Here is a 12,643-nt window from a genome sequence, read left to right as displayed (position 1 = left end):
TGAAGGAACGAGTGTCCACCTTGCTTACTTTTCTTTTGACTTTGGCTCCCTCTTTTATTTTTGTGAGCTTTGCTCATGTGCATTGGCACTTATTTTATTTTTTTGCTTTTGACTTAATTTTTCTTTTTGTGAGGGGCTTTCTTTTTCACTTGTGCTTTTGCACTTGATTTAGCTCGGCTTCTTTCACCCTTATAGCCTTCAAAACTTACTCATATGGTAAGATTCAAATCCATCAAACTTGGATTCTAAGTCCTCATCCGCAATCCACACTTTAGGCTTCTCTTGCTTTTAAGTTCATCTTTGTGCTTGCATGTTCAATCACTCCAGTTGCTTTCTGCTTTGATAATGTCAGCCTCCAATTCATGCCTCCATTGTTTTGCAAGTTCAAGTTGAAAAACACTTACTCTCACTCATCGTAACTACTGTTGTCCTCCTACAGCAAAAAAAATCATAACAACATAGCTAAAGATGCACTCTGTTTCACCTTATTTATGCAACATTAATTTCTAACTTCTTGTTACTCTTTATTTTCCAACTCTTTTTCTTATTTTCATGTTGTAACATATACCTAACTTCTTTATTCACACAAACAGAAATTTAAATTTACCAAATTTAAAATCTACTGACTAGCAAACATGTTCCTCTTTTTCATTAACTTCATAAGTGATGCAGGAGATTACATATAGCAAAAAGAGAAGAAGAAGAAAAGAACAAGACAACCTGGGTTTTTCTTCATTTTTAATCAAAACTGAGGGAAGTTTTGATCTTAGTCTTTGTCTTCTTATTGGTTCAAGGGGTTATCTTCCATGTTTTCATCTTTTTGCTTAACCTCCTCTCCTATTTCTTCATCTTTGCCTTGATTTTTCCACTTTGGGTGCTTGGCTTCTCCATTGTTGCCACTCCAAACTCAGTTTGGTTGCCTCGAGTGAAAGAAAAAAAAATATAGGGTTGGGGGACTCCAAACTCAAGCCTTTGTTGTGGCTTAAGTTCTTCTCTTTTGGGCATCGGTACCCTTTTCTCCCTGCAAAACATCTTAAATAAAATTAAAAAGAAACATGAATACTAACTTATCCTAATCCTAATAATTGAAAATACGAAAAAAAAATTGCAAGAATTTAAAATACTGAAATTAAATTGCATAATTTTAAAAACTTCCTAATTGAACTTTGGGCTGCCTCCTAAAAGCGCTTGTTTTATAGTCTTCAGCCTGACTTCGATTGATGATCAAGGAGGCTTGAAACAAAGAGCGAAGAACAACTTTGATTCTTCGATCCAACTCTTCTTGCACGTAGACTCCTTCATCTTGACCTTGGGCTTGCTTCCAACCCTTAATGATTGAGGAACATCGAGGTTTGTTATTCCATCTTCCGTATATTCAATGGTATGCACCTGACCTCCATCCATCTTTAAAATTAAATCACTTTCCACATGTCTACCATAACTTTTCGGGTATCAAAAAATGATTCCTCAAGAAATATAGAAATAGTAAGGTCCTCCTCTATGTCAAGCATCACAAAATCTACTTGGTGTGCAAAGCTGCCTATCTTGACATTCATATTTTCAACAATGCCAATTGATGCTTTGATGGAGCGATTAGGAAAATGCAGAGTCATCTTTGCAGACTTTTTGTTCCTTATTCCCATCTTTTCTAGTAGAGTCATAGGCATCAATTTCACCTTAGCCTCAAGATCACTCAAGGTTTGCTCTTTTTGCATGGCATCTTGTTGCTTTTGTAGCCTTTCAGGTAAAGGAGATGGTGGTATAATTGTCTTGCTGACGGTCTGACCCTGCTGTAGTTTTGCTGTAGCAGTACTCTCAGTGCCAGCAATTTGAGGTTCTTCGGGTTGATAATAAATTTCCACCTCTTTTGCAGCTTTATCTCCTTCATTCTGATTTAAAACCTTCTGCTTCTGCTCATGGTAATTCTTTATAACTTCTGGTTCATCTACGGCTTCACCACCTGATATTGCTACAGAATTGACATGTTCTTCTCCAATCTTTATTTCAATGGCCTTGATGTGCTTCTCTTCGTTTCTCCTTGGATACTCTGTGCTGCTAGGTAGTGTGTAATATTGTCTGATGTTGATTGCTTCTGCCAATTGTCCCATCTGAGTTTCCAAGTTTTTGATAGATGCATTTTGGTTCTGGATAAGGGAATCACTTTTTGCCATAAAGTCTTTCAGCATGCTTTCCAGCGTATTTGATGTATCAACTTGTTGAATAGGCTGGTGCTGCTGCATAAATTCAGAAGGGTGTGAAATTATGTTTGAATATGTTGCTATATCATAGAATTCTTGTTGTTGCCCTTGTGAATATGAAAGAATTGAGTTATTCCCCCATTCTTGATTGTAGGCGTTTGAATATGATTGTTCATGTTATAGCTTCCTACAAAATAAACAGATTGAGGGTTTTTTGGACAGTTATCATAAACATGAGGACCATTACAGAAAACACATGGTATAGCATTGGTTATGGTATGCACTTGCTGTGCTCTAGCATCAACAGAAAGGTTAAGTGACTTGATTGTATCATTCAAAGATGAAATGTGTTCTGCCAATACTAATACATCATCATGCTCCAGCACTCCAGCAGCCTTCTTTGGTGTATTCATTATTTCCGTTGGCCACTGGTAGTTGCTAAATGCCATCCTCTCTAGGATTTCATATGCTTCAGTGAATGTCCTAGCTAAGAGAGCTCCTCCAGCTGATGCATCAACTACACCCCTTGTTTGATTATTAAGACTATTGTAAAAAGTCTCCATTTGTATCCATTTCGGTATACCATGATTAGGGCATTTATGCAGCAATTCCATGAATCTGTCCCATGCTTCATAAGGTGTCTCACCATCATATTGCTGGAACGCTGCTATATCATTCTTTAACTGAATTGCTTTCGTGGGAGGAAATAATTTCATCAAAAACTTTTCAGCCATGTCTTCCCATCTACGAATGGAATTAGGTTGTAGTGTGTTCAACCATGCCTTAGCTTTATTAGTGAGAGAAAAGGGAAATAGCTTTATCTTTAATGCATCCGATGTAACTCCTTGTATCTTGAAGCTATCTGCTATCTCCATGAAATTTTTGATATGAAGAAGTGGATCTTCACTAGGCATCCTATTGAATAGGCCAATTGTTTCCAGCATATCAAACAAGACTGGTTTCAATTCAAAATTTGCTGCTGTAATTTCTGGTTGAACAATTGGAGAACGGAAGTTCTTGAGTGCTGGGATTCTTTGTGCGCTGATTGAGATCTCAGAATGAATTGGCTCTTCATTGCTAACTCTTGCTTCTGCCATTCTTGCTGCCATATCAGGTAATGCTGTAGAGTTGCTACGTCTTTTTCGTATACTTCTAGCTCGAAATGTCCTTTCAGTTTCAAGGTTAAAGTTCACTTCTTCCTTGGTTGGAGAACTGCTTAAACGCTGCAATTAACACTTACAAATAGAAAAAAAAAGAGGTGAAAGAAAAGAAATAGAAAAGAAAAGAAAAGTTAGAAAGAAGAGAGAATTTCTTCACGTAAATAAAAAGCTTTAAAGAAATCATCCTCGGCAACAGCGCCAAAAACTTGTTGTGCAATTTGTAATCACTTAAATCAATCACACAAATACGCAAGTGCACGTGTCACAAGTAATAAAGGGATGTGTGAGTCCAAGTATTGTTCCCACGGAGATGAGTTATAAAGCAATGATTATTTAAGTAAAGAAAGTAGATAAAAGATTGATTTTTTATGGTTGGGTTTATAAATTAAAAGATAATTAAACACCTTGGGTGTGTGGGAACAATCCTTGTGGGGGGAGTGTCTTCTTTCTGAGTGTAGCTGCTTCCTTGTGAGGTTGAGAGTGCTGTATTCTGGTTTTGGTGAGGAGAGAGCTTGTATCTTGGTTGTTATGGCTCCAAGGAGCCATCTTTGGTGCAAAGGGCCAACCTTTAATCATCATTTTCGCTCTCCTTTGAAGTCAGTACCTTGGAGCTGTTGTGTGAGCTCCAAGAGCACCCATTTTGCTGAGTTTAAGTTTTGGTAAGTTGTACCAACCTTGGTCTTGAGTTTTGTTGCTTAAAGATGAAGTCTTGGCATGTTAATGGGTTAAACAAGTAACCAACTGGTTTGTGGACCTAAAACAAATTAAAGATGCATGCTTTGACGTTTTAAAATGTTAAAAATGGAACCTTGGAAGGATATCTTCGCGAAATGCAGAAACTGCATTCTGTCGCGAAATATCCGGATATTTGGTTGATAAATATCCGGATATTGATATACGGATATGTATATCCGGATATGGGGATCTAGATATCCGGATATTGATATCCAGATATGCCCCCGAGGAATATCCGAATATTCTGGGTTTGCGAGGAACAGTAGCGTACTGTTCATCCAGAACCGATATATGGGTTTGTGGACCTTAGTTTGAGGAAGTTGAACTTCTGTTATTAATTAATGTAAGTCAGAATCATGTGATTAAGGGCTTATGGCTTGTGTGAGGCCTTAAGACGTAAAAGGTAATGGAATGGTGTTGTCTTAATATTGTATGCTTGCGGTGCATGTTTATTGATATATTATTGGTCCATAACAGATTGTGAATCTGCTGTGTTTGGACTTTAAGCTGTGGACTCTTGGCTTTGGGTGTTAGCTTGCAAGGTAAGCTTTCGTGTCCTCGGTTTTGCCATGTTGTGGTTCCACCATGTCCCATGGGGGTATGGTTATATGCATGCTGTGTTACATGCTTTTGATATATGAAATGCTGTTGAGCTTTATGTGTTAATGGCTTTTAATATGCATGTGTTGTTTCATCTTGACGGTAAGTCTGAGTATGTAGCGTCATACAAGACGGTGATCCGGGGTGGATGCAAGTAGCATCTTGCACTATTTGTGGGTATTAGACGTATATAAATCCTGCATTTCTCTGGCTAGTAGAATAGAATTGACACACATAACATGATTATCTGTTGCATTGCACTGTTTTAGTAATGATATTGATGAACTGCTTTTAAACTTATATTGCACATGTAAGTGAGCTTGGGGTGGAAGATCCTTGAGGACCCCTTGTCTTACTGATATTTCTTGTTTAGAGATCTCACCCCACGTTTGGTGAATGCTTATTTAAGGTTCAGGTAGTATGGTGACTGATGCCTCTGGCGGCAGGAGGCCAGAGCTTAGCTGATTATGATATTTATGTTGTATTGCTGTCATGACTGGATTGGATGCTGTTCATGTTTTCTGCTCTTTATGTTTTGAGGTGAGACTTATGTTGGGCTTTGTTGCCTTATTTGGGTGAGCATGGGAGTTGTCCATGCCACTATGTTGTTAGTACTTTTGAGTCGAATTGTATAAACTGCTAGTGGTCCGGTCTACGTGTTGTAGTTCCGTGACTAGAGACATACATTATGTTATTATAATTAATGAGGTATTTCAGTTAGCTGTTTTATTGCAATTGCATACATGCGATGTTTTATTAATTGGTTAATAAGAAAGTTGGTAATGATAATGACTTCTTAATTGAAAAGAAAAAGATATTCCACATTTTTAATTAAGCGCAGTTTAATACGATTGTATGATAACATTACCGGATATATACGGGGTGTTACATTTATGGTATCAGAGCAATGGTTCGAGGGAAAAGCTTGTATGTATTGCAATAGCTAGGATGTTTTGTTGTGTCTGTCTTGTGTGTTTACTCCGTCGAATTTTATTATGATAATGCATATGTAATCACATTGCATGGGCCTGATCAACTCATAATTTGTGTAACTTGTGCAGAGTCATGGTAAGGTCCGGGAGAACATGAGAGACTTCTGAGGATCAACCCAATCCTATCCTGACTGCATTGGCTGAGATGCAGGCGCCTAGGTTAGCCGATCAGGAGGCCACTAGATTAGCCAACGCGGCAATGATGGATGCTGTTCGCGAGGCGAACCGGATAGCCGCAGAAGAGGTTCGTGAAGCGAACCGGAGGACCACTGAGGATGTCCTCGAGGCGAACAGGATGGCGAACATGACGATGATGAGAGTCATGTTGGAGGAGATGAGGGCTGGTCCTGCTGTAGGCTAGTTATCACCGCCTCTGCCGCCGCTGCCTCCACCTAGTGTTCAGGATGAGAGCCTTAGTCACATTGGCAGTGCTGCTCATGTCGCTGAGACAAGAGAGACTCTTATAGAGCCTGCTGAGGATCGTGACGTGATAGATCGCCTACCGTCCCATTCTTGAGTGAGCTGGAGCGCAACCATCTTATCCACTGAACTAGCTAGAAGCTAATGAATGCTTTCAGGAAGCATAAGCCACTTGTGTTTGAAGGATCTTTGGATCCTATTGTTGCAGCAAGATGGCTGGAATCGTTGGACAAGAAATTTCGGGTCATGCAGTGTACAGACCCACAGAAGTTGATGTTCTCGACTTACTTGCTGGAGGGCGATGCCCATGAGTGATGGACGAACACCTCTCGTGCTTTTGAGATGCAGGGTCGTGTTTTGACGTGAACATTCTTCGAGGAATGCTTCTTGGGCAGATACTTTCCCTACGATGCGCAGGAGAGGAAGCAGGGAGAGTTTGATCGATTGGTTCAGGGCTCGATGTCTGTTGACGAGTACCAGGCCAAGTTCAATGAGCTGGTGAAGTTTGCGCACTTCCGGATGGTTCCTCCTACTCCGATGTTTCTGGCTGCTACGTTCCGCAGAGGACTTAGTGAGGTGATTGCTGAGCATATTGCTAGAGCTGCTTCGAGGGATTTTGGTACACTGGTTCAGTAGTGTAAGGACATTGAGGATGTCTGCATAGCGAGCAAGGGCAAGAGGGTCAAGGTCGACGAGACCAAGGGGACTGTTAGTTCCACTCCTGTTTCTACTTCTTGGAAGGACAGGAAGTTTGCTGGGAAGGGCAAAGGTAAACAGTTGGCGACTAGGTAGGCGCCTGGTTAGTTCAAGAGGACTGCTTCACAGTAGGGGAGTTTTGCTTGGCCTCCTTCCACTCCGAGATGTGCGGGGTACGGAAAGGAGCATGCTGGTCGTTGTGCTTCAGGTTAGCTGATTTGTTTCCAGTGTGGCAAGGAGGGCCACTTCTCTAGAGACTGTCTGTCGTCGACGGCGAGAGCTGTAGCTGTTCGGGAAGTTCCTTTGCAGATGGTTTTGATGGCTTCTACTTCGGCACCTGCGGTGCCACCTTCTGTTGGGCGTGTGTACACCTTGGATAGGCAGCAGTCGGACCGCGCTCCGAACCTTGTTAGAGGTACTGTGTCTATTGGTGGTATTGTTGTTGATGCATTGTTTGACTCCGGGGCTACGCATTCGTTTGTTGCTACCCCGATTGCTTTGGGGCTTGAGTTGCCCATGTTTATGCTTTCTCCACCGTTCCGGGTGACTACCGCCACCGGAGAAATATGTGATTCTACCACTGTACATAGCGATGTAGCGTTTCAGTAGGATGGCTGTGAGTTCTCGGTGGATCTGATAGGATTGCCGATGGCCAACTTGGAGATTATTCTGGGCATGGATTGGATGTTTAGAAATTGTGCACTGATTGATTGTTGTGCAAAGCGCGTGGTGATGTCTCCGTGTGATTCCACAGCTAGTTCCTCGCCATATATTTCATTGCTGCAGGCTAGGAAGGCCTTGAGAGCATGGGCATTCAGGTATGTCATGTTGGGAGGTTTGGTGAGTGGGACATAGGAGGATATCACTTGCATTCCTGTGGTGGGGGAGTTCCTCGAGGTGTTTCCTGAGGAGATTCCTGAGTTTCCGCCACAGCAGGAGATAGAGTTCTTCATTGATTTGTTGCCTGGTGTGGGGCCGATTTCATTAGCTCCATATCGGATGTCGCCACCGAAGTTGGCTGAGCTGAAGAAGCATATTGAGGATCTTTCAGCGAAAGATTTCACCCGGCCGAATGTGTCTCCTTGGGGAGCACTGGTCATCTTTGTGAAGAAGGACGAGACAATGCGATTGTGCACTGACCACCGGCAGTTGAGCAAGGTGACGATCAAGAACAAGTATCCCTTTCCTCGGATTGATGATCTGTTGGATCAGCTCAGGGGTGCTTGCTTGTATTCCAAGATTGATCTCCGGTCCGGATACCATCAGATTCGGGTGAAGCCGAAGGATGTCCCTAAGACCGCGTTTCGTTCGAGATACGGTCATTTTGAGTATTTGGTGATTCCTTTTGGACTCACAAATGCGCCAGCAATGTTCATGGATTAAATGAACAGGATTTTCCAGCCGTATCTGGATCAGTTTGTGATCGTCTTTATTGATGACATACTGATTTACTCCAAGACTGAGGAGGAGCATGCGGAGCATCTGAGGATTGTTCTGCAAGTGCTGAAGGAGAAAAAGCTTTATGCTAAACCTTCTAAGTGTGAGTTTTGGCTCAAATCAGTCAAGTTTCTGGGGTATGTGATTTCAGCGGATGGAGTTGCAGTGGATCCCAACAAGATTGAGGCCGTGCTGGATTGGGAGAGGCCCAAGACAATTACGGAGGTGAGGAGCTTCTTAGGTTTGGCAGGTTACTATCGGAGGTTCATCAAGGGTTTCTCCACGATGGTTCTCCCTTTGACTCGCCTTACCCGAAAGGATACTCCATTTGTGTGGACTCACGAGTGTGAGGCGTGCTTTCAGGAGTTGAAGGAGAGATTGACTACTTCACCTGTGTTGGTCCTTCCTGATCCTGAGGAGCAGTTTGAGCTTTACTGTGATACTTTTGGAAAGGAGCTGGGCTGTGTGTTGATGCAGTCTGGTAGAGCTGTTGCTTTTGCTTCGAGGCAGTTGAAGCCTCGTGAGGAGAACTACCTGACTCATGATTTGGAGTTGGCTGCGATTGTGTTTGCTTTCAAGATTTGGAGGCATTACCTGTTCGGTATGCAGTTTGCGGTGTTCAGTGACCACAAGAGCTTGAAGTATCTGTTTGATCAGAAGGAGCTGAACATGAGGCAGAGGAGATGGATTGAATTTCTAAAGGACTACGACTTTGAGTTGAAGTACCATCCTGGCAAGGCCAATGTGGTAGCTGATGCTTTGAGTCAGAAATCCTTGAGTCTATCCAGTTTGACGATGGGTGACTTCGACCTCATAGAGAAGTTTCGAGATCTGAAGGTGACAACCTTGTTTGGGGGTGCACTTCTCGAGATAGAGACTGTGAGAGTCAAGAATGAGCTTATGGAGAAGATCCAAGAGGTGCAAGTGCAGAGAGAGTGTCTCGACTACGTGAAGAACCAAGACAGTGTGTCTTGGAATGAGGATGGACTTCTGTTATTTCAGAAGCGTGTGGTGATTCCTCGAGGTCCTTTGACCGATGAGGTCATGGCGGAGGCCCATAAGGGACAATTTATTGTTCACCCTGGTGCTACAAAGATGTACCAAGACCTGAAAAGGAATTTCTGGTGGCCAGGAATGAAGAAGGACATAGCTGTGTATGTGTCCAAGTGTTTGATCTGCCAGAAGGTGAAGATTGAACACTAGAAGCCGTCTGGTAAACTTCAACCTCTTGAGATTCCGGAATGGAAATGGGAGAGCATTTCCATGGACTTCGTTGTGGGTTTGCCGAAGACTCAGGTTGGCTGTGACTCGATATGGGTCATTGTGGACAGACTGACGAAGTCTGCCCATTTTCTTCCAGTGAAGGTGAGCTTCACTACTGAGCAGTTGACCAAACTGTATGTTCGCGAGATCGTGAGGCTTCACGGGGTGCCCGAGAGTATCATCAGTGATAGGGACCAGAAGTTCACATCTCGGTTCTAGGAGGCGCTGCAGGGAGCTTTTGGGACTCAGTTAAGATTGAGTACAGCCTATCACCCTCAGACTGATAGACAGACTGAGCGGACTATCCAGACCTTGGAGGACATGTTGCGGGCTTGCACATTGGAGCAAGGCTCGGCATGAGATAGGTACCTTCTGTTGGTTGAGTTTTCGTATAACAACAGTTTCCATGCTAGCCTGGGCATGGCACCCTACGAGGCGCTCTACGGTAGGAGGTGTCGTACACCCCTGCTGGTATGAGGTTGGGGATCGTGAGTTGTTTGGCTTGGATTTTGTTCAAGATACCACCCTGCAGATCCAGATGATCAGGGAAAAGCTGAAGCATGCGCAGAATCGCCAGAAGAGTTACTACGATGTCAAGCATCGTCCACTGGAGTTCAGTGAGGGTGAGCATGTGTTTGTAAGACTTTCACCTGTAACCGGTGTTAGACGGGCTCTCGGAGTGAGGAAGCTGAGCCCGCGATTTATTGGGCCCTATCAGATTCTTGGTAGAGTAGGACCTGTTGCCTACCGGCTTGCCTTGCCTCCGAACTTGGCCAACATTCACAACGTGTTTCACGTGTCTCAACTCCGCAAGTATGTAGCGAATCCTTCGCACGTGGTGCAACTGGATGATGTGGAGGTTCGGGAGAACTTGAAAACTCCCGTTGGACCACTCAAGATTCTCGATCGTGGCGAGAAGCAGCTGAGGAGCAACATTATTCCGATGGTCAAAGTACAATGGTTAGGAAGAACTCTTGAGGAATGTACCTGAGAGCGATAGGACGAGCTTCTTCGGCAGTATCCCGACTTCCGAGACAGGTATATTCTGTTTTTGAGGACAAAATCCTAAAAAGGTGGGGTGAATGTAAGAACCCGCACCGTTAATTAAGGAAATTAATCAGTTAATTATGTGAAATTAGGAAATAATTCCATAATTGACCCTAATAATTATTATGAGGCTATAATAATTATAGTAAGTGATTAAGAATGTTGAAAGTCGTTTTTCGGAAGAAAAGTGCAGATACCGGTTCTGCTAGTCGGTATAAATGCGTACCAAAAAAGTATCCAGGAAAATTATAATAAGAGCATGATAATTACTAGAATAACATGTAGGACTTGTAAAACGAGTTTCAAGTTAAAATAATAAGAACTGGTGCCAGAAACTGGTACTGGCTATGAAAAGCGTGTACTGGAAAGGTGCTCCGAAAATTATAAGAAAAATATGATAATTCTTGTAAAATTGAGTAGGTTAAGAATCCAAAGTTTGGGATTAAAATGCTAAGCGTAGCAATTAAAGTTAATACTGTGTGTTAATTGATTAAGTGGCTATATATAGCCTTGGCACATGATCCTAGGTCTGATTTTGGGTGCCTCCTTCGTAGGATTTTCTGAGTTTGAACTCTCTTTGCTGCCTTCTTCTTCTTTGCTTGGGAACTCACCAAAGAAACTACCTTTCTTCCATTTCCTTGCATTTAAACACCTTGGGTGTGTGGGAACAATCCTTGTGGGGGGGGGGGGGGGGAGAAGTGGCTTCTTTCTGAGTGTAGCTGCTGCCTTGTGAGGTTGAGAGTGCTGTATTCTGGTTTTGGTGAGGAGCTTGTATCTTGGTTGTTGAGGCTCCAAGGAGCCATCTTTGGTGCAAAGGGCCAACCTTTAATCATCATTTTCGCTCTCCTTTGAAGTCAGTACCTTGGAGCTATTGTGTGAGCTCCAAGAACACCCATTTTGCTGAGTTTAAGCTTTGATAAGTTGTACCAACCTTGGTCTTGAGTTTTGTTGCTTAAAGATAAAGTCTTGGCATGTTAATGGGTTAAACAAGTAACCAACTGGTTTGTGGACCTAAAACAGATTAAAGATGCATGCTTTGACGTTTTAAAATGTTACAAATGGAACCTTGGAAGGATATCTTCGCGAAATGCAGACACTGCATTCTGTCGCGAAATATCCGGATATTTGGTCGATAAATATCCGGATATTGATATCCGGATATGGGGATCTGGATATCCGGATATTGCCAGTGAGATATCCGGATATTGGATATCCGGATATGCCCCCGAGGAATATCTGGATATTCTGGGTTTGCGAGGAACAATAGTGTACTGTTCATCCAGAACCGATCTATGGGTTTGTGGACCCTAGTTTGAGGAAGTTGAACTTCTGTTATTAATTAATGTAAGTCAAAATCATGTGATTAAGGGCTGATGGCTTGTGTGAGGCCTTAAGACGTAAAACGTAATGGAAAGGCATTGTCTTAATATTGTATGCTTGCGGTGCATGTTTATTGATATATTATTGGTCCATAACAGATTGTGAATCTGCTGTGTTTGGACTTTGAGCTGTGGACTCTTGGCTTTGGGTGTTAGCTTGCAAGGTAAGCTTTCGTGTCCTCGTTTTAGTCATGTTGTGGTTCCACCATGTCCCATGGGGGTATGGTTATATGCATGTTGTGTTACATGCTTTTGATATATGAAATGCTGTTGAGCTTTATGTGTTAATGGCTTTTAATATGCATGTGTTGTTCCATCTTGACGGTAAGCCTGAGTATGTAGCGTCATACAAGACGGTGATCCGGGGTGGATGCAAGTAGTATCTTGCACTATTTGTGGGTATTAGACGTATATAAATCCTGCATTTCTCTGGCCAGTAGAATAGAATTGACACACATGACATGATTATCTGCTGCATTGCACTGTTTTAGAAATGATATTGATGAACTACTTTTAAACTTATGAGTAAACACCATTTTTGGTCCTTGGCAACATCTACGAAATCTTTTTTAGTCCGTGACAATAAAAAAGGACCAAATTGGTCCCTAAAATTATGAAAAAAGGGCCACATTAGTCCTTATGTCAACTCCTCCGTCACTAACGTGGCCCTTTTTACATACTGTTAGGGACCAATTTGGTCATTTTTTATTGCTAGG

General features: G+C 42.5%; 1 non-coding gene across 1 annotated transcript; it reads left to right on the top strand.

Annotated features, from left to right (window-relative positions):
• Positions 1-2,777: 2,777 nt before the first annotated feature.
• Positions 2,778-2,883, top strand: LOC133294389 (small nucleolar RNA R71). The gene has a single exon (XR_009749196.1). It is a non-coding gene; the product is annotated as a small nucleolar RNA R71 (small nucleolar RNA).
• Positions 2,884-12,643: the final 9,760 nt, after the last annotated feature.

This window comes from Gastrolobium bilobum, unplaced genomic scaffold (genome assembly GCF_033153095.1).
Source record: "Gastrolobium bilobum isolate Gb01-03AN ecotype WA unplaced genomic scaffold, APGP_CSIRO_Gbil_v1 utg5573, whole genome shotgun sequence".
Lineage (NCBI taxonomy): Eukaryota > Viridiplantae > Streptophyta > Magnoliopsida > Fabales > Fabaceae > Gastrolobium > Gastrolobium bilobum.
Note: the sequence above shows the minus strand (reverse complement) of the source record. Positions and strands in the feature narration are given on the sequence as shown.